The 22,576-nt window shown below is 45.0% G+C and overlaps 1 long non-coding RNA gene across 1 annotated transcript in view; it reads left to right on the top strand.

Annotated features, from left to right (window-relative positions):
• The first annotated feature begins 11,274 nt into the window (after positions 1–11,274).
• Positions 11,275–22,576, top strand: part of LOC115091142 — a 115,646-nt gene continuing 104,344 nt past the window's right edge. Inside the window, exon 1 of the long non-coding RNA XR_003856628.1 lies at positions 11,275–11,796. This is a non-coding gene — a long non-coding RNA (uncharacterized LOC115091142). The remainder of the gene's footprint in view (positions 11,797–22,576) is intronic.

The following is a 22,576-nucleotide window of genomic DNA, read 5'->3' as shown; positions in this document are numbered from 1 at the left end:
AAGTTATAGGCTCCCTTTAGGTCAAGTTTCGAGAATATCTTGGCTCCTTGAAGTCGATCAAACAGCTCTGAGATCAGAGGTAAGGGGTATTGGTCTTTAATCGTGATCTCGTTCAGACCTCTATAGTCGATACAAGGACGCAGAGTACCGTCCTTCTTCCCCACGAAGAAGAAGCCTGCACCCATAGGAGACTTAGATGGTCTAATGAAACCTTTTGCAAGTTTTCCTCGATGTACTCAGACATGGCCTTATTCTCTACCGCTGACAGTGGGTAGACACATCCCTTAGGAGGTTCAGCATTAGGTTTCAGTCTTATAGCACAGTTAGATCTATGTGGCAGAAGGATGTCAGCAGCTTCTTTGGAAAAAACATCATGGAATGATGCGTACTGAGGCGGCAGCCCTGGCATCACTGGAGTTGTAGGCAGGCAGAGAATAGGAGAGAACTCCTTTAAGCATTTGCCATGACATTCTGGGCCCCAACGGGAGAGATTTAATGTAGCCCAGTTGAATTGTGGCATGTGCAGTTGCAACCAGGGTAACCCCAGAGCGTTACGGTGCATGGCCTTCTCTAATACAAAGAAGGAAACTGACTCATTATGGAGGGCTCCGGTGCGGAGGACAACCGATTCGGTACAACTGGTAACATTGCCCGGTAACGGCTCTCCGTGAATAGATGATAGGAGTAGGGGAATCTTCAAAGTGATGAGGGGAATCCTCAAATGTTCCACAAGTCGTCATAGAAAATGTCATAATGCCTCTGTATCGCTCCATGGTGAGACCACACCTTGAATACTGTGTACAATTCTGGTCGCCGCATCTCAAAAAAGATATAATTGCGATGGAGAAGGTACAGAGAAGGGCTACCAAAATGATAAGGGGAATGGAACAGCTTCCCTATGAAGAAAGACTAAAGAGGTTAGGACTTTTCAGCTTGGAGAAGAGACGGCTGAGGGGGGATATGATAGAGATGTTTAAAATTATGAGAGGTCTAGAATGGGTAGATGTGAATCGGTTATTTACTTTTTCGGATAGTAGAAAGACTAGGGGGCACTCCATGAAGTTAGCATGGGGCACATTTAAAACTAATCGGAGAAAGTTCTTTTTTACTCAACGCACAATTAAACTCTGGAATTTGTTGCCAGAGGATGTGGTTAGTGCAGTTAGTATAGCTGTGTTTAAAAAAGGATTGGATAAGTTCTTGGAGGGGAAGTCCATGACCTGCTATTAAGTTCACTTAGAGAATAGCCACTGCCATTAGCAATGGTTACATGGAATAGTCTTAGTTTTTGGGTACTTGCCAGGTTCTTATGGCCTGGATTGGCCACTGTTGGAAACAGGATGCTGGGCTTGATGGACCCTTGGTCTGACCCAGTATGGCATTTTCTTATGTTCTTATGTTCTTATAGAATAAAATTACCTCCTGCCCCTGAGTCCACCAGGGCAAGGGTTTGGAATTCCAACAGTCCACAGATCAAAGAGACAGGGAGAGAGAGCGGAGGAAAGGGCGTAGTAAGGCCTAAGAAAAGTCCTCCCGCAGGACTTAGGCCCGTCGTTTCCCGGACAGATGAGGCATGTTTGGACTGCTTGACCAGCTTGTCCACAATACATGCACAAACCATTCCTCTTCCAAAGTCTTCTCTCTTTGGATGTCAGGTGACTGCGACCAAGTTGCATCGGTTCTTCACCACTGACAACAGGCAGGCTTAGCTCAAACTTCTTTCTGAACAGGTCCTTTACCAGGCTTGAGTTCTTGCACCTTATCATGAAGCCAGTGATCAATTCTAGTAGCTAAGGCCACTAGCTCATCCAGCGAGTCAGGTGTCTCACGAGCGGCCAGCTCGTCCTTCAAGTGGGAATCCAAACCTCTGAAGAAGAGGGTCTTCAGGCATCTAGGGTCCCAAAATAATTCGGTAGCAAGAGTCTTGAACTCTATAGCAAAATCAGTCAGTGGTTGGTTGCCTTGCTTCAGGTCCACCAGAGCAGAACCAGCAACAATGTGTTGGGCAGGATCATCAAAAACGGATTTGAACAAATCCATAAATCTGTCAATATCCTGGAGTATAGGATCTTTGCGTTCCCACAGAGTGGAAGCCCAAGACAAGGCCCTTCCATCAAGATAAGATAGAATGTAAGTAGTCTTGGCGTAGGCTGTAGGGAAGTGAGAGGGTTGTAATGCAAAATGTATGCAGCACTGGTTTAAGAAGCCTCTAGTTCTTTGAATCTCTCCAGAAAAATGAACTGGAGCAGCAAGAGGCACAGTAGTCTTTACAGTTACTTCAGGTAACTGACCTTCATTACTGGAAGTAGAACCTTGATTCTTCTGTGCGTGCAGCTGATGAAACGCAGTAGTGAGTTTCTCCAATGTGTCTTGTTGTTCAACAATACGCCGGGCCAGGCCTGGGATGGCCTGCAAGGCATTGAGCTGAGCCGGATCCATGGAGTTAGCAATCTGCTATGATTATTGGTGTTTGGGTGGATCCTTGGACATTGTGGCAGCTGACCACGCCCACAGGGGCAGTCCCGTGAGGAACCACGGTGTCAGGCTAGACTCTGGACACACCAATACAGAGGTGGGCAGTAGTGAGTAGTAGATGTTGAGCCCGGCTGGGCAAGTATCCCACAGGATGCTGGAACAGCGGATCCTCTGCTTGGCTGTGCTGTAGTGGAAAGAGACTGAGAGTTATGAGTACACAGTGAGAAATATACAGAGTCCCAGGTAGTATTGGTGAAGCTCTGAGACAGGGAGAGCAGGCCCTCGAGGAGCGAGTACCTGATCCCTTAGAGCAGGGAGATTCAGTGGTATTGTACTCACACAGCGGTTCTACTAGACGAGAGGTCTGGCACTCCTTGAAGTTAACATGTGGCACATTTAAAACTAATCGGAGAAAGTTCTTTTTCACTCAACGCACAATTAAACTCTGGAATTTGTCGCCAGGGGATGTGGTTAGTGCAGTTAGTGTAGCTGGGTTTAGAAAAGGTTTGGAAAAGTTCTTGGAGAAATCCATTACCTACTATTAATCAAGTTAACTTATAAAATAGCCACTGCTATTACTAGCATCAGTAACATGGGATATACTTAGTTTTTGGGTACTTGCCAGGTACTTGTAGCCTGGATTGGCCACTGTTGGAAACAGGATGCTGGGCTTGATGGACTCTTGGTCTGACCCAGTATGGCATGCTCTTATTTTCTCCTATGAGGAAAGGCTAAAGAAGTTAGGACTGTTTAGTTTGGAGATGAGACGACAAAAGTCTACAAAATCATGAATGGACTTAAAGAGGTTAATGTAAATCGATTATTTACTCTCAGGTAATAGAAGTACTAGGGTGCACTCCATGAAGTTAGCAAGCAGCTTTTAAAACAAATCGAATCAAAATTATTTTTCACAAAGCTTGATGTGATTCCATACAACCTTCTTTGTATTCATGGATACCCTGATGTTTGTTTACTATGCACTATGTTTCAGTAGTACAACTGCTCCATAAATTTTAATTTCATAGTCTTTTTGATTTGGTAATAACGTGGTTATAAAGTAAAAGCAGGGCACTTTTTCTGTCTATTATAATGTATTGCTGGCTTTAGAATCTGCTCGGCATATTCTGTTTCTCTCTCATTCTTTCCTTCAAATGAAAAAAATCTAAAAAAAAAAATGTGATACTTAGCAAACCTCCAGTTGAACAAGGAAATAAATATGGATATAAATGTCTGATTTGTTAAGGAGATGGCACAAATTTAGCAAAGGTTTTGTTGTGACTTGGGGATGTCATGCACAAAATATTGAAAAAAAGATACTGTTTAGCTTCATAGCATCATACCATGTGGTTGTCTTTGAGATCTGCTACAAAAAGCTTAAATCTTTGGAAACAATGCAGTTCTGTTGTTTGAATGTTCTCTTTGTTTGAACTAGAGGCAAACCACAGAGGGATTTACCAAAGTTTGTCTTCAGGTTTGCTCCAGATGTACCAGTGAAAATGTCACAGCATTTTTTTCAGTGGAGAAAAACAGCAGGGCAAAACTGGGGCAGCTCTTTTATTGGAACAAAACATTAATGCCTTTCTGAAATAAAGGTTAGGTACTTGCTTACTACTGTAAGTTGAACAATAACAAGACCATAATGAATATTCATAATGGTACTGTAGGTTACTCATTCTGTTGCCATGTCTTAATTAGAATTATACAAACCACAACTAGATACAAGGACATAATTTTTCAAATAAATAATCTGGCCAAACAGTTTCTAAAAAAATATAAAATAAAATAAGAATAAGAATAAGAATAAAAAGCACAAGCTAACAATGGATTATTTTACAAACAGTTCGAATTTCCATTACCAAAACTTGTTGCAAGTACAGCATCTTAAGCATGTACTCAGGATAAAATCTCATCATTAAATGTAAATATTATCAAAAATATTTTAAATAAAATTCTACAATGGAGTATTTGCTTCAGAAAACAGTAATTCCTGAAAATAAATAAATAAAATCTAATCATGAAACAATGCAAGCCATGTTTGTAACAGGGATTTACAGACCTAACATCTTTCCTGCATTTCCACAGGAAAATGAGCCCTTTTGATCAGTCGAAGCCAACAAAGCCCAACCCAGATCCCAGCTGCACATCATCTCAGTTAATGACCGTCTGCTTAAAGAGACAATGTCACTGGCTTTCCTCTATAATAAAACCAGTTTACCATCTTAAGGTGATCATTTGAAGTGCTTTCAAGAAAAAAAAGAAATGTTCAGTGAGTCACATCTGTTGAGTGCATCACATCTTCCCACTTTAAAATCAGTAGAGTATACCAAATAACTCCTTCCCCATGTTCAAAAAAGTTGGGATTTATAAAGTACAAAAAAAATAAAAAACAATTCAGATGATCAAATTTATGACAAGCAAGCTGTATTTTAATTATATTGGACATAATTTTGGGCAAGGTTTGTGTCTGGTATTGGAATATCTATATAAATAAAAATGTAAATGTTCGTTTGTTCAAAATCTTAAATCTCTGAAAGTTCTTCACTAATTGCTTTGAAATTTTGACACAACGTTGCATTCAAATACGCATGTGTTTTTATATACCTATATTATATAGATGTCACACCTGTGACAGGTAAAACCATGTTTTTTTTGGAAAAACAGCGCCATCTGTTGGACGTTAAAGCAACACACGCTATCTACAATATAAATGGGCTCTGACCGACGGACCGCAAATGCGCAGTAGAGAGCAGCTCTACCGCGCATGTGCGGACCATAGAGCTCTGCGCTACATGCTGGGTGTCACAGAGGGGAGGAGGAAAGGGCAGACGAGTCACCGCTCCCAGAAACAACTCAGCCCGTTTCTCCGCCGCTGGGGAAGGGGAGAGGGAGTAGGGACTGCCGGACAGTTACACACAGGAGGAGGAAAGGGTAGAAGAATCGCCGAGCCAGTCCGTCCAACGCCGGGGAAGGGGGGAGGGAGTTGGGACGGCCGCGCATGTGCGGACCATAGAGCTCTGCGCTACGTGCTGGGTGTCACAGAGGGGAGGAGGAAAGGGCAGACGAGTCGCCGCTCCGAGAAACGGCTCAGCCCGTTCCTCCGCCGCTGGGGAAGGGGGGAGGGAGTAGGGACTGCCGGACAGTTACACACAGGAGGAGGAAAGGGTAAAAGAGTCACCGAGACAGTCTGTCCACCGCCGGGGAAGGGGGGGGGAGGGAGTTGGGACAGCCGGAGCAGAGCTAATGCGCATTGTGAAATTAAACCAGACTGAGCCACGGCAACACGTGGCCGGGTACAGCTAGTAAATAATAAATGAAATGAAATTCATAGTTGTCATTCAGTTCCTTGGTCCTTGTTCAAATGAATATTCTTCTTCCCAGGATTCAACTAGGGCTGCCAACTGGCTCCAGATTTTCAGGACAGGTTGATCCTGTCTGGGTTTTATCCCATTGCACGCAGGTTCTTGTAGTTATGACTTCCCTATTGCGATATTTCAGGCCATCTCCAAATATCGCAGCCTTCCTCCTGACAAATAATCCTTTTTCTCCCATTGCAGCCACTGCATCCCGCAGGTGGCCGCACAAAGTGTCCTGAAACTAATGTCACTTGATCTGTTTGTAACTTGGCTTGTCCGGAGGTTTCCTGGCTCTTAAGCTCAGCTAAGTTAGAGTGAGGGGGCGGGGGGAGGGGTTGCCACTGCCAGGCTCCCTCCCAAGATGATCTGAGAAGGTATCAGCCATCTTTATGGGCCTGGGAGGAGGGGATGGGGGCCGTAACCCTGGCAGGGAGGCTTCGGGGTTGCTTCCGTCTGCCCAAGCGGGACACGAAGGCTCATGGCTTGCTAAGGGCGGGAACACCTCACTCTTCCTGTGCACGAGCTTAAAAAAGGACATGCACCACTGCCCTAAAACAATAACCTATTATACCCTAGATGTGTGGATCCAAGAAAGGCTGAGATTTGAGGTCCACCAAGCAGAGTCCATCGCCTACCGCCCACATCCAAATGAACTCTGCGATGGTATCTGTGGCTGCAGCGTATTGGAATTCCGCTTGTAACCTGGACCGCACCAATCGACAAAAAAGGAACCCACAGTCTTCTGGGCTGCCACCTTCCAGTTTCTCATTTCTTGTCCTGTGAATGGTGAGTTTCACTGTGGCTAAAAAGTAATTTACCAGCTGATCTCTGGCTCGTAGTCTGGGGTTCCTCGACGTGGTGCGGCCATTTATAAACAATTGCGGGCTGAAATGTAACCAAAAGCGCAGAAGGAGGGTTTTCAACTCTGCAAGGAAAGATGTTAACCTGGGACAACACAGGAAAATGTGAACCAACATGTCCTCCGCCCTGCAGAATTGGCACCCTCCTCCTGCTCCCCTGATACGATCCAGCAGGCTGCCGGTAGCGATGGCCCCGTGGGCAATGCATCAGCATAAATCCTTCGGTGGTTTTCGGAATTAACTCCGAATAGAACTCCCACCAGGGTCTCAGCGCACCACCCAGTACTCTCCACCACGGTGTATCTAAACGGCCAGAGAGAGTGGCTCGATGCACCGAGTGATGCACCAGTTCAACAATCACTTTTTTCGGCGCCGCACAGAAAGACACCAGCTGGATCGTATCCAGCCTGCTTAGGCTATGGGGAAGGGGACAGGGAGGCCGAGGAGGTCCTTGATGTTTCGGGGGGGCTGATAATCAGGTCCGGGAGATCAGGGGTGGGGTGGATAGGGGTGGGGACTCCCAGCCTGAAGGACCCCCTCGTACAGGCTGGAGGGGTCGGGGGGTTAAAAGGCCCCTTATCTCACTGAGCAGTTGACCGGCCACGTACGGGTGCCTCATGCCCATGTGCCAGGCCAGCACTTCTGAGGACACCCAATGTCGCTGGTCTATGCTCAGGAGATCTCTGTCCTGCGTGGTCCCGGACTCTATGAGCCATTGGCGCACCTGAGGGGACTGCTGGGCCTTCACAACCAGAGCAGGGTTGTGAAGAAGGGGCTCTCCCGGAGTATCCAAACTCAGGGGTGCCTAGTGGTCTCTTTTCCGGAGACCACACCCCAGGCTTTGAAAACATCCTAGTAGAATGCTGGCAGTAGCGAGAAGTCACGTGCGTACACTTCTGATTTGATCACCAAAAGCTGCCAGTCATACCGCAGCCCTCCCACTTGTTGGAGGAAGAATTCCCCCAGTGGACGCCACTGCAGAGGTGGGTCTGCATACAGGAATCTCCGCAAGGCCTGGAGACGCAGGGTGTGGACTCTGCATTTGATGTCCACCACCCCCTGCCCTCCCTCCCTGAGGGGGAGCCCCAGGACACCCGCGGAGACCCAGTGTCGCTTCCTGGCCCAGAAGAAGTCCAGCAGCTTCCTCTGGGGCCGGGAGATGAATTCTGAGGGCGGCCTCAGGGCAGCCAGCTGATGCCATAGCATGCTGGACACCAGCTGGTTTACCACTAAGGCCCTCCCCCAGAAGGACAGTAGATGGACCAGATCCTTCCACGCCCCCAGACAAACTGCAATCTTCGCCTCCAACTCCTTCCAATTCGCCGGGGCCGCAGCCTTCGCAGCAATCAGGTGGACACCCAGATATTTGAGGGTCCCCCTGCTCCATGAAAAGTTATCAAACTGGCTAGGGGGTACATCTATCTGCTGCGGCCCTACCCAAAGTCCAGAGCATTTGGCCCAGTTGATTTGGGCCGAGGATGCGGATAAAAAATCCTGCTGGCAGGCTCGCACCCTCTCCAAATCAACCGGGTCTTAGACCATGAGAAGCACATCATCAGCGTAGGCTGACAGGGTGATCCACATCTCCGTCGCCCGCAGCACTAAGCCAACGAGCCACCTGTGCAGAAGATATAGAAACGGCTCGATGGCCAGCTGACGTCCCTATTGCATGTCTATAGAAGAGCATGCAATGGGATAAAACCAGGACTGGATCAACCTATCCTGAAAATCTGGAGCCAGTTGGCAACCCTAGTTTCAACTGCTTGCATTATTTCACATTGTAAGAATGGGTGAAATCTCCAGAGGCTATTGGTGATTTCTTCTTCTTTGGGGTGAACCCTTCTCTTCCTTGGACATCTAGAAGGAATTTTTCCAGCATTCAGGAGTCCTGATACAGGCTTCTCACCCCTTCATATTGAATCTCATCATCTCGGGCCTCTCCATTTAATGATTATGGTGAGGGTGAGAATGGTCACTGCCCACCTTTGGAGCATATTCGGTGCCATGATATGAATCTGAAGACAGGGATTGTTTGAGAAGTTAGCTGGTACTGTCTCTCTCTTCTAGTGATCCAGAGTACCCTCTTTGCAATGGGCTGCCTGCTGAAAAATCTAGGCAAAACAATGTGTGACACTGGAAAACTTAAAACAGAAAATGAGATGAAGCTGATATGTGTGTGTGGTTATTTGTTAATTTTTATTTCTGTGCAAAACACCATTGAAATGACCGCGTTGTGCTTCAAGTAGGTATGGTTGTAATCTACACAGAGCGGCAATTACAACCCTAAACAGTCCCCAGGGGTAACCTACATGGAGAAGCAGTTACAATCCTACACATTTTGCTGGGCAGACTGGATGGGCCATTTTAGTCTTTAATTGTTGCCATCATTGATATTTACTGTGTTACTATGTAATATCATATGAGTCCTTGGGAATTGTTGTAAGACCTGCCAAGCTGGTGATCACTGGGAGATCTCAAGGAGACAAGTAAAACTATTTGTATTTATTGGCATGAGCTCCATTTAAGGGGGCCTTGTAGATTGTGGAATTGACCCTCAATGGCCGGGAGCACAGACTTCCTTTATGAAGAGATCCCACACACTGGGCTGGCGTTACCAATGGTTTGCTCGTGCTGTGCACTCACCCACTTTGATTCATGTATGAGAGAGAGGAAAAAAAGTGCCTGAACTTGCACATGCAGGATGCACGATGGTTTGTTGTTTTTTTTTTGAGGGACCACAGAGCAAATCAAGCAGGTGGAGGAAAAAGGTGCCTATGTAACCCCTGAAAAGCACCCTAATTATGTTTTTCTTTGCTTGTTTACTGTATGCTATGATGCATTACTATGCATTTTTATCATGCTGTAAGCTGCTTTGAGTTCTTAGGAAGAAAAGTGACATATAAATTGACGAATAGAATAGAACTGCAGGTATTTACAACAAAAAGCAGTCTATGTGCACTGTTTTGCTTCTTGCTAAACAGACTTCTCTCTCTCAATTTCTCAGAATTAAGGTGATGGCATCTTATTGAGAGCTCTGAATTGAGCTTTCAAGGCCTCAAGGGAAATCCTTTTGTTTAAGCCAGAAAGGACTCCATCTGTGTCCAGCCTGCATGGATGGATCCAGAAATGCTGCACTGTCTGGCCATCATGCCAAAACTCTTGGGCTGTTTTCCCTTGTCCTACAAAAGCATGTGTGCTGGTTCCTTAGGGATGTCAAGGCTTAGATGCCTCCTGCTTATAATTCTCAAAAGCAGGGTCCTGCTAGTGAATTGGGGCTGTGGAGTCTCTCCACACACCCTACTGATTCTCCAGGCATCCTTCCTCCAAGAAGCAGTGAAGCACACTGTAGCTCCCCTGGAGAAGGAGTCTCTGACTGGAACCTATCCGGGATCCTGTACATCCACTGCTGCAGGGGTGGTCAGTTCCAGTCCTCAAGAGCCAAAAACTGATCTGGTTTTCAGGAGAGCCACAGTGAATATGCATGAGGTTGATTTACCTGCACTGCCTCCACTTTATGCAAATCTGTCTCAAGCATGTTCATTATGGCTCTCCTGAAAACCAGGTCTGTTTGTGGTGCTTGTGGACTGGAGTTGGCCACCCCTGCCTTACTGGATAGACAAGATCACTTCTCGTTTCACCGTAGGGGTGATGGGATCCTATCATCTTCCTGAAGTAGGGTAATGGATTTAATCAAATGAAAGTAAAGGGGGGCTTGTGGCCTTCTTATGCTTGTGCTTCAGAAGTCATATAACTAACTATAGCTGTTTTTGATGTATCACTCAAATGCAGTGAGGTTTGGAAAGCCTTATCAATATATGACACAGCTGGGCAGATATCTCAGACTTCTGCTTCAGGTTAAAAAACTGTCCCAGATTTAATTTGAGCATATTTTTTAATGCTCAAAATTTGCCCCAGCTCATGGAGTACCCAAGTAGGAGATTGGGGTATCAAGGGGCTTGGATGGAGTGACCTAGTGGGTGATTAGGGTGTGGGTTGATTCTGTGATATATATGAGGCATTTGGGGGGGGGGGGGGGGAGGATCTCTGCTGTCCTGTGCCCCCTTCTTTCCCCTACACATTTACACAGTCCCTTGGCCAGTTGCACAAATATTTCTTCCTGCTAACCAGCCTTTATACTTCAGGCTGGTTAGTGTGGGGGAAACTGTAAATTATAATGTTAGGCAGTGGGTGGACTTTGCTCTTTAATTATCTTTTTGAATTGGGCAAGTCCCTGTTTTAATGCATGCATTACATCTGGAAGGCTACCTGTGGCAAACTTAACAGACTTAAGGTGACTTCAGTGATTCCGCCTCCAAGTGTACAGCTCAACTGCACTGCCACACAGCCAGGCAAGTCACACCATACTGGGAAATATTTCAGACTATTTTTATGTCCATATTTTTTTTTTCTTCTGGCCAATGAAAATTGGCTTTGAATGAGCAGAATGTTAATCCGCAGAATGTTAATGGCTGTCCCCTTCAACCTCCGTCAAAGCCCTTTATAATTACAGCGCCTTTGTCATATTAACACTAATTGGAACTCTCGAGCTTACTTGAATTTTAGCAGCTTGGTGCCTGGTGAAAAAGGGAGACGTGGAACAGTGCTGAGTTATTGAACAAATCTCGCAGAGCCCTGCAGGAACGCTGCCCTGTCACCAGAGCTCTCCCTTCCCCTCACCCAGCACCCTGCTTGGTTTGCAGTAGCACAGTAATTGTTATTGACCATAGCAGCCAGGGGCGACCCCGAGACTCGGTGGCAGCCTCGTTCACCCGGCAGCAGCAGCCACTGCAGCAGGAGGTCGGTGCAAGAGGGAGGGGGGATAACGTGTGGGGGCTGCTGTAGATGAAAGGGAAAGAGCCGGGGAAGGGAGTGAGGCGTGGTGCAGTGTACAGTCAGGATGTGCAGAGGGAGCTTCCTGACACAGCGGAGGGAGGCACCGGCTGTGCCTTCGCTCGGTGCCGGCTCAGCCCTCGCGTGCTGAGGAGGGTGAACGAGGAAGGAAAAGAGAGGAGGGGAGCGGAGCACAGGCTCCTCTGACCGGTGTCGGAAAGACAATACGGGGCGATCTCCAGCTTGTACAAGAATTAAGACAAAAAAAGAAAGAAAAGGTAGGTGCCTTCACTCAACGCTTCGATGCCGGGTGTGAGCAGGCTGCAGGGAGGGGGCACCCCGGCCGGCGCCGCAGTCCGAGGACTGCCGGAGACAATTGGCCATTGTCGGCGTCCCAGCGGGTGCACGGAGCCGGGGCCATCCCAGGGCAGCCGCGAGCAGCTTTGCAGCCTGGCTGGGTGGAGTCCGCGCCAGCTCCTGTAATAATAAGCGGGGGACTTTGGCGCGCCTCCTTTTGGCAGGGACACATTATACTTTAGTGTAATACCACTTCATCACGGTCAACCCGAAAGTTCAGTGGGGGTTTTTTTTAAAGGCGTTTTTGGTTTTTTTTCCTTCAGCCTTTGTTTTGCAGTGCTCTTCCTTCCAACCTGCTGCATGGTTTTTTCTCGCAAGCACTGTTGTGCGTGGCATTAAAGATTAATTTCGGGCGGTGTTTTAAGGCAGGAAAAGCGGTGGCATGGGGCTCAAAAGATTTGGCCTGGCATATCCAGTGAAATAAGGAAGGTACGGGGCTTGCTTGTTGAAACCAGTGCATGCCTTGAGTTTGTGAGGATAAATTATGGAGTACTTTTACTATGCCTGCGATCCAGATGCTTATTATCTTGTTTCCAGGTGCGTCCTGCAGAGAGGGGGCTATAGAGACGTGTCATATTTTCTCTGAGAAAGCAGCTCTTTTTTATTCATGTGTTCCTCTAGAATTATTATATCTTGCATGCCATCTTTAGACAAAGTTGTATGCGGGCTGTTGTGTGGTATTGTGCAAAACAAGATGGGACAACTGCATGAAATCTAATATATTGTGACTGTTGAGTGAATCATTGCACTTGCACTTGTAAGATAGCTAAACAATCAATGCCAAAGCTCAGACATGAAAAAAAAGGTCTGACTTTTTAAATGCTTAGTATTCCGGGATCTTAGTTTTCAGTTTTTATTGTTTTCCCCGGGGAATTTATCAGTGTTTATTACAACAAGAACGAAAACGGGAGAAATCAGTGGGAGAGAAAATATATTTTCGTTCTTGTAATAAACACTGGAAAATTCCTAGGGAAAAATAAAAACTGAAAAAAGAGTCCCTATCTGTATTATATTTGTGCTCAAGTTTGTTTTCACTGAACTGTGGCAGCAGGCTGGCAACACCACATAGAAATGAATATGGATGCTGTCTGTATTGTCCCTAATAGCATTATGTGTTATTGGCTGATTTTTTTTCTCAGAGACATACAAGGTAATGAGAAAATCTGCTATCCGGTTCCCAGAAGGAAATGACTCTTCTATGCCAGTGGAGGGAGGAAGGCGAATACTTAAACATGTGTTCCAAAATAAACCACAGCCTTATTAATAAAAATATCGGTTCATCTAGGTGCAAAAAAAAGTTTACTCTCCAGACCCTTTCCCAAATTTTCTAAAGGAAAGGATGCACCTTCTTTCCCTTTGGAAATTGCCGCTTGCTCTTTCTGTGGGCAGATCTTTTGCCAGAAATCAGCAGGCGCAGATGTAAATAACCAGACTAGGCCTGTTGTTTTACAACCCCATCCTAAACATACCCCAGAGATGCCTCCCCTCAGTTTGGCTAAAAGTGTGCCCAAAGCTGGAACTGACGCTGAAACTTGTCCCCCTAAAGTTCTTATCAGGAGAAATTAAACAATTCAAGCAATGCTTTTTAGTCCTAAGGCTGGGCTGAGCTTATTATGTATTCATATTGTTTGCACGCGTTAATCAAACAATTTATCTTCTGAAATGTGTTAACAAGCTGGAATTATTTACTTGTGCAATACTAAACTGTGAGGCAAATCAGAGAGGACTGAATGCTTCTTATTTTCATCCTTGGTCACAAGACTAAGGTCTTAAGACATTGTTACTGTCACTTCCATTAGAACCTTTACACATAAAGCACTTTGAGCTTCTACAGCTAGCAGATTTGTGTTTTAGCAGTGTGATGATGACTGGCGGTGCATTTCCTGCTTGCTGATTACTAACTGTGGAAATAGAAGAGTTCAGGATGGAGTTGGGGGGTCTTCTGTCCTGGTTTTTCTTAGCAGCAAAAAAATGGCCTGTGCATCAGTCTTTATTGCTATTACAAGATATTTTGTGCCTTAGCGAGCAAATGAATTTTATGAGATATTTATATTTATGTTTGCTTCCTAATTTTTCTGGCAGTTATTTTTGGCAGTAGCTTCCAGGACTATGGAATGGATACTTCCATGTATAATTGGGCTTATTGTTTCATCTGTGGAACCTTTTTTTGCCTTCCTTCAGAATATAGGGTAGTATATAAGGCGCTGGCATGCAAGGTGAAATCATTTGCTTAGGTAATATTTCCAGCTGTGGCTGCACGTGTAATATATTTTTGAGGTGTTAAAATTGTAAAATAAATCAGCTTTCTGTAGGATGTAAAGTGACACATGAGTGCAAAATGTGTTTTTTAAAATAGCAACTTCTGTGTATTAGCCCCATCCAGAAACGCCCCTAGACCACACCTTTTTTATGTGCATGTGAAACTGAAAATATGCCCATATTTTTTACTTTTATAAAATATGGAATACACAAGTACAGGCTATTTACATGGATATGTGCTAATTTTTACATGTATAACATTTTGAAAATTCACCCCATAAATTCCACTATTATGCATGTAGACCTTTGAAAATTAATCTCTAAGATGCTTATATGCAGAACCACTTCACCAATCACTCACTAGTCTGCAGTATTTTTATTCCAACCAACATACCTTACAGTATTCATTTACTTGTGGACATTTGCCAACTTGCATATTTTTACACCTGCTAATTATGTGGCAGAAGTGATATTAAACAGGTTTATTGTGTAGAACTGATTGGGTGGGAGAACTGGGTGAACTGTGGGGAGTTCAGGCTGAAGAACAGGAAGGTCTTGACCTGGAGAAGGAGTGGACTAATTGGTAAAACTGGTAATTTCCTTGACATGCTCGTGGTTTAAAATCAGATGATTTATGCAAATAAACTGGGACTTTTGTGAGTAAATCCTACTTTAATTTGTACATAAAATATACGTGTGCATATTTTTAAAATAGCAAAAGTATGTGCCTTCAATGCATTGATATATGTGATTTCAATGCATTGTATGTATTTGCGCATAGACATACATATAAGCATATGTTGCGAGGTAAAGATGTATTTTGTAATACATGTGTATTTGATATGTATGGGTTATAAAATATTATAGTAAAACTACACATGTCCATATATGCTGTCATGTGCAGTTGCTTGAAAGTTATCCTCCCTGTGTGTAAGTAGCATGAACACAGGTAAGGAATATTTTCCAAAAGCAAAAGCCTAGCAGTATCGCATGTACATGTTAAAGGGAGGGAAGGGACAATTTAGGGGTGTTCTGGGTCAGGGTTCATAAATATGCACACAAATTGCTATTTGTAAGAGGTACACGCGATATTAAAGGAACTTGTCTATATACTTACATCTGCTAACTGACCCACGCGATTGAAAGTACCCTTGTCTTTTCTCCATAGTCTTGGGTGGGAGATCTGGGTGAGCTGGTAGGGGGGGTCTGGCTAAAGTGTTGGAGGGTCTAGGTGAACTGTGTAGGTATCAGTGAGTTGGTGATTCCGAGTATGCCCATAAGTATTTTCATAAGCGGAGAACGCACACACTTTCTAAAATGCCTGCTTCCCCATATAAGTGATGGTTATTTCATGCATATGTTACAAATATTATGTATGTAAAATATGTGCGTGTACTTTTCAGAAACTGGAATAGAAAGTATACATTATTACCCTGCTTTACAAACTTGTGTGCATATTGAAACTCGTGCACATAGTTTTGGGGTACAGATACGTACTATTTTTGAACACGGAGGCTCCCACCGCATAGTTTATAAAATTCTGCTATAACTTTACTTGAGCCAACTTACATGTATATATTTATGATTTATGCAGACTGTGGAAAATTGGGCTCTTAATGCACATTAACCACCTGTTTTGACATCTCCTGCATTCAGTATTGGTGTTGACATGAATTAATGGCAACACAAGGGCTTATGTTACCAGTAACACACAAAAATCACCATAATGCATGGAAAAAATGAGTTCTGTCACATGCAAAAGTATGCAAAGCAGCTCATTAAAAATGGACTACTGTAAATCATGTTATGAGAGATATACTTATATATATGTTTTCTGAGAGCATAGGCAGGCAAATGCACCTGCCTTCCTCCTCTGTGTTCACTAAGAACTGCATGACCCAGTAACCTCCCACAATCACAGCAGGTCCCCTCCCCAAGATTATGGCAGGAGCTCTGAACCAAGATGTCCCTCTCCTCCCAGATCCTAGCAGGGGATTTGAGCCTTGATGTCCCCTTCCCTGCTATTCTCTCCTTCAGTTCCCCTTGCAAGGACCCTCCTACTTGGCCTACCCCATCCACTAGTGCAGCGGTTCTCAACTGGTGTGTTGCGACACATCAATGTGCCGCCAAGCACATGCAGATGTGTCCCCAAACTTCCCAGTCCCCTGCTAGTCCAGCTGCTTCCCCTGCCCCAGTGAAATAGGACCTCATCCTCCGCCCAGGTTTAAAATGGTGATAGCCAGGGTGGAACACGGCAGGAGAGCTGGAGTCAGCGGCACCAGCACGGTCCCTTCTTCCCACCCCCCACAGCCCGGAAGAGGAAGTGGTATGCAGCGGCCTCGCGCGCAGGAAGAAGAGTCCGCACTAATGCGGGCAGCATCGGCCAAAAGAAGAGCAGTGCGGCTCGGAGCAAAAGAGGAGCAACGTCAGCCCCTGCAGCCAAAGGGACTCCTTTCTCGAGGCCATGAGGGCTCAAGTGGAGGAGGCTGCAGCTGCCACTAGTTCGGTGGGGAGAGAGTGAGTGAGTGAGCAAGCATATGTGTTTGAGATCCTGTGTGTTTTTGTGAGAGAGAGCATGCATGTAAGTGAGTGATTGAGAGCCTGTATGTGTAAGTGTGTGATTGAAAACTTGTTTGTGTGAAAGTATGTGTGTGTGATTGAGAGCCTGTATGTGATTGAGAGCCTTTGTGAGTGAGAGAGCATGTGTATAAGTGTATGATTGAGAGCCTGTATGTGTGAGAGAAATCATGTGTATGTATGATTAAGAGCCTGTGTAAGTAAGAGAGAGAGATCATGTGTGTCTGTGTGTGATTGAGAGCCGGTGTAGATAAGAGAGTAAGCGAGTATGTGATTGAGAGCCTGTGTGTAAATGTGTGTAAATGTGTGATTAAGAGCCTGTATAAATGAGAGAGAAAAAGCATGTGTATATGTGCGTGACTGAGAGCCTATGTAAGTGAGAGAGAGCTTGTGTGTATATGTGTGATTGAGAGCCAGTGTGAGAGAGAGAGCTTTTGAGTGACTACGAGAGGGGAGAAAGTTGCAAGCAAACCATCCCTCCTCCTGCTAATTCAAAACAATCTCAGGGCACCTGGATATCAAATGTTCCCAGGAATGCAGTACAACATTTTTTTTATCTTTATTATTGGGTCTTTGTGTCTGCTATTTTGAAATATTTTATTGGAATCTAGAAATTTGTTATGAGTTTTTAATTATTGGATATTCCATTCATCAGCTGTTTTGAAATAATCTGTTCTTTTTGTTAGTATGGTTTTACTGCTATTGATTTTATATTTCTTGATTTGTTTTGAGGACTGGTGATGTTTCTCTTTTTCCTTTGTTACACTGCATACAGTCTCTCTGGATTGTTGCGGTTTCTAGTTATGCTTTATGATCTCTTTATTCATTGTTAATGAGGGTCAGCACATGTGATTCAGGTGAGCTTTTCTGCTGGCGTGTAGTTTCTGTGTAGGGCTCTATAGCAGCCTGGCTTGGTCCATTTTCCTAATAGGAGGTGTATTGGTGTCTTAAGGCCTGGTGTAATATTTTAAGTGTTGCCTTTTCTTAGGTAAGGTGGTTACTGTTTGAGTGCTGGAAACTGTTGCTGTTTTGGTATGGGATGTTCACTATGCACTTTCTGTTCAGAGTATTTATCTTTCCCTTGTGTCATTCTTAACAATACAAATAATACTGGGCCTTTATTTTATATTTCCGCCGTGAACTGTAATGAGCAGCGTGTCACACATGTGAGCGTGGTGTGTCAGGTGTGTCACGATGGGAAAAGGTTGAGAACCACAAGGGGTCTTTGGGGCAGAAGTCATCCCATTTACTTAAAGCTCTTCTTTGCCCTGCATGTGCAGCTCAGGTATATCTGTTCCACTCTGATCTTTTTGACAAATTCAGATGCAAATAGTTTTTGCAAGTTCACACTTGTGTTCAAAGTATTCTTAGATTCACACTCTCTCTGAATACTTTGAATAGTTAAACCTGCATACATCCAAACTAATCTGAATAAATCCAGACTTAGCAACAACAAAGAGTAGATATCCAAGCAAAGTTGAGCTAAGTGTTTGCAGATCTGAACTTGGAATTCAGCCGAGTAGTGGGAGGGACACCCATCCCTACTGCAGTGGTACTAATTACTAACATTTTCAAATTTAATTTTTGTCATCTAATATAGTAGTTGGCAAAAGGACAAACTTGCAAAAGCATCAACATTCATTTGACGTGTAAAAAAAAAATATCTTACAAATAAGTGTGTTTTCCTTTGTTGCATGGATGAATGTTTATGTAGTCTCTTCTGTCCTGAAATTATGGGACACTGTGCAGTGGGAAAGCAGGTTGGGAGCACACAGTGTCACCAACAGATTACAGTCAGTCATCACAGCGGGTTTTTTTCATATTGTAGTTTTCAGAAGCTGTTAGCAGGATTACTTGTGTATTCTGGGCATCCCAGCAGAAGTGGTGAAGACAAAAACAGTAACAAAATTCAAGAAAGCCTGAAATTAGCACAGAGGATCTCTAGGAGGAGTGAAGGAGTGAAACAGGAGAGAAAAATCAAGGGAGCCCGCATGGTCTCAAAAGTTCATATTACTTATGAAATGAGTTATTCAAGTGCATCATCAAGCATCCCCAGATCCTCTAAATAGTTTGGCTGTCAAGCTGATGATGGCATTGCTTGTTCCAGAACAGGAACGTCAACGTATGCTGTCTTTGGCTGTGCAACATTAGCCCAAAATGTAATAAAGTGTTTCTCTCCATTTGTGTCTGACATACATGGAAGCGTACAATAGGATGGCAAATAAAGACCAAAACCTACTGCTGTTTCCCCTGCAAAACTGTTCCCTCTTTCAATCACCCTTTCTGAAGAAATATTTACTTATTTATTTATTTATTTAAGTTTTTTATATACCAACATTCAAGACAGTGGTCCCATCATGCTGGTTCACAAGAAACAGGGGTGAAACTTTACCATTTAACAAAAGTGCAAAAAAAGCAGTTACATATAACAAGGACAACAATAACTTGGAATGAGAAGGGAAATGAAGATTAGATAGTGAAATATAAGTATAAATAACATTTTGAAAGGTGGCTATTAACGCTAATACTAGCGGAGCTTGTTGCGTGAAGGGAGATTAGATGGGGTTGGAGTTAGGAAAGGCCTGCGTGAACAGTGTTAATCCCCAGTCTATCCCGTTGTAGCCTCCTCTCATGAACTCTTGTTCTATGATTCTGCTTAAAAATGCTGGCTTGCTTCATGTGCAGTTATTGAATCTACACCTTTGAAATAACTGAGTGTCTCTTTCATATCCTCTCTTCTAGGGTATATAGGTTTAGCAGGGACGCATTTTTTTCGCTGATCCCTGCTGACCATTTTGTGGAGAGAAGGCATTCTTTCTTTTCTTTCTTTCGTTTGCTGCAGTTGCATCCCTGCCGTCACCCCAAGAGCAGTCTCTTTTCTCGGGCCGTAACCCTCTCTCAAGAGGGCGCCTCCTTCCTATCCCCACCTCCGGTCCATCCCCGGGCCCCTGCCTGCCTGACAGAAGGGAGAGCGTGTGCTTTCCTGCCCCTGTCTCCTCTCACAGATTGAACTGTGGGGGCCAGCAGTTCAAAGCACAAGACTGAAGTGGGCCAGCAGAAGAGCCGAGACAGCTAACCCCCCCCCCCCCCCCCACTCTCTCTTGCTGGTTGGGGGAAAGGAGGGATGCAGGCAGGCAGGCCTGGGGACTGCTTGGTGATGGAAAGTTAGGGAAGGATTGGGTGAGAGGGCTCTGTGGAGCAGGTCCAAGGATCAAGGGTAGAAGGGAGAGAGAGGCTTGCTTCTAAAATGGCTTTTTTTTTTTGCCAGGAAGCTGGCTTTTCCTGTTTTGGTGTAGGTTTTCATGACCACAGTAAAATCGGTTCCCTGACATTTGGGTCCTTAAGTCTCATTTGGTAGGGCTTCTGCGGCAGCCTCTGTGCTGTTTTAGTAGCCCTTCTTTGAAATGCCTCTAATCTATCTATGTCTCTTTGGAGGTACTGTTGCGTCCCGACCGCCCCTCTCCTGATAGGGCTCAGGCCCGCCTACCTCCGCTCCAGTAGTTGCCGGATTCCGCCCGGTCCGGGCCCCGGTGCTCCCTCTCCTTCCACGTGGCAGTCGCCATTGCGGGTCTGCTCCTCTCCGGTCTCGCGCGCGCTTCTTGTGCGCCCAGCTCCCGGAAGCCCGGCCCCGCCCTCGCGGCTGACGTCACACCCAGCTCCCGATATAACCGGCGCTCAGACGTTCTCTAAACGCCTTGCAACGAGGTTCCCAACTTCTTAGTTGCTTCCAGTTGCGTTCCTGTTGACCTACAGCTGCCTGCCTCTGACTCCGGTTTGCTTCCGACTCCGCTACAGCCTGCTGCCTGCCTCAGACTCCGGTTTGCTTCTGACTCTGCTACAGCCTGCTGCCTGCCTCAGACTCTGGTTTGCTTCTGACTCCGCTGCAGCCTCCGGTCTGCCCTGCCTCCACCCGACCTTCTGCTCAGCTCAGCCGGCTCCCCAGCCTACCCGGGTATCACGAACTCTTATCTCACTCTGCCTGCCCTGGTTCCGGCGTCCCTGCTGGTCCAGTCCTTCGACCCGCTCTTCCTCTGCTGCTGATAGGCCTCCGGCCTTCCCTCTGCCTCAGCCTTTCTGGACATTTTCTAACAGTGCCTAAGTCCCAAGGGCCCGGGTCCCTACGGGCTCCTCCCGGGGGGTCCCCGGCTCCGGGTGAAGCTTTGCCAGGCTGCGTCTCTGCCTCCCGGCCTACCCTGTCACCCTCGGTAGATCGGCCCAAGGGTCCACTATCCTCTCCAGCAGCTTCAAGCCACAACAGGTACAGCCTCCAGAAATTGAACACAAGATAAAGTCTCCCCATTGATTTGTACAGAGGCGTATTTCACCTCCCTTTTTCTACTGGTGGAAGAAATGTTTTACTCTTTCTGGTCTAGCATATTCTTTGATGGTATTATGATAGTAAGCTTTATGCATTGATTTGTAGATATATGAGCAGTAATTTTACTTGTTGAGAACTATAACATCTCATGACAAATCTGATTTTAGCGTGAAGCAAAAACCTCAGCGAATGGATTGGCACAAGTGTGACTGCACCCTTTGTGCACCTCTTTTGGCTTTTGAGTTTTGTGCTTCCTGAATGGCCAGGCCTTCTTTTATCGTATCAGTTAAGTCTCTTAAGGGCAGAAGGTGCTTTGTACAGTAACAGCCAAGACCAAAAATATCAGTCTACATAAGTGCACATTTACTGAAAATCACTTTCATATGAACAGCTTGTGGGACAATGTAAAAAAAAAAAAAAAAAAAGACAGTTTTGGGTGTACTGTTTTGATCAAACTAGTGGTAGGTGCTGAAAGCATTAGGATGGGAGAGGTCCCCCGCTGTATTTACTTTAAAAAGAACCTTTCTTTCAGTCCTGCCCATAATAAACGGTGCAGCTTCTTCTCCTGAAAGCTCTTTTATAATCATTGTTACAAGAACAAGCTGCTAAGACTCGGCTCGATTTTGACATAGCATTGAGAAGCCCTGCACCAGGCACGCTCGGCCCCAGTGAGTGTTAGCAACGGAGGAGAGTTTGGAGGCAGCAGCTGTTATCAATAAGATGTTTCAGAAACTGCAGAAAATTCCCAATTCCTGAAATACCAACCTGGGTCCCCCACCTGTAAAAAGAGTCTAAAGCATAGTGGGGTGGAAGTATGGCGAGGCAGGCCCAAACTCTTTCTGCAAAGTCCTGCTGCGTGCACATTTACAGTGTCTGTAAAGCGGTTTATTTTTATTTTTCTGACAAACAGACTTTCAGTGCACTCTCCTGGATCTGGGAGAATTCCTTTAGAACATACGCAGTAATCGTTGGAATGATAAAAAAAAAAAAAAAAAGCCGAGAGAAAGGGCAAAGATTCCCAGGACTGAAGAGTAAATCTTTCTACAGATGTTGCAAGCTTGGTTCATCTAAAGAAATTCTTTCTCACCTTGTGTTTTCTATTTGGATTAAACACAGATGGACAGAGATGAACAGATTTGCTGGAACTTGTTGACTGAGCAATAGAACTCCCTCTCTTTCTCAGGCACCATCACCGTCTATCTGTCTGAAGCTATGGACAAATGTCCATGTTGTACATGCAGTCTTGGTGGCAAGACAATATCATTGTTGTAGCTCCACAGCTCAGTGGCTTTAGGGCTTCTCAGAAATTCAGGTGATTTGTAGATCCAAGGATATATTACCAATGAATAAGATCCAGAGCTTGTTCTGTAGACCAGCAGCACCTCGGTCAAGAATGCCATGACTGAAAGATACATGGCCAGAAACCATTTAGGGTAGAAATGAAAAACCTGATGTAATTTTGCCATAAGTAGAAGACGTAAGTAGTTGTAGTGGTTCATGGGAACAGTTTACATTTTCCCAGTTAATTTTTTCAAAAGGGGACCAGT

This window comes from Rhinatrema bivittatum, chromosome 4 (assembly GCF_901001135.1).
Source record: "Rhinatrema bivittatum chromosome 4, aRhiBiv1.1, whole genome shotgun sequence".
NCBI lineage: Eukaryota > Metazoa > Chordata > Amphibia > Gymnophiona > Rhinatrematidae > Rhinatrema > Rhinatrema bivittatum.
Note: the sequence above shows the minus strand (reverse complement) of the source record. Positions and strands in the feature narration are given on the sequence as shown.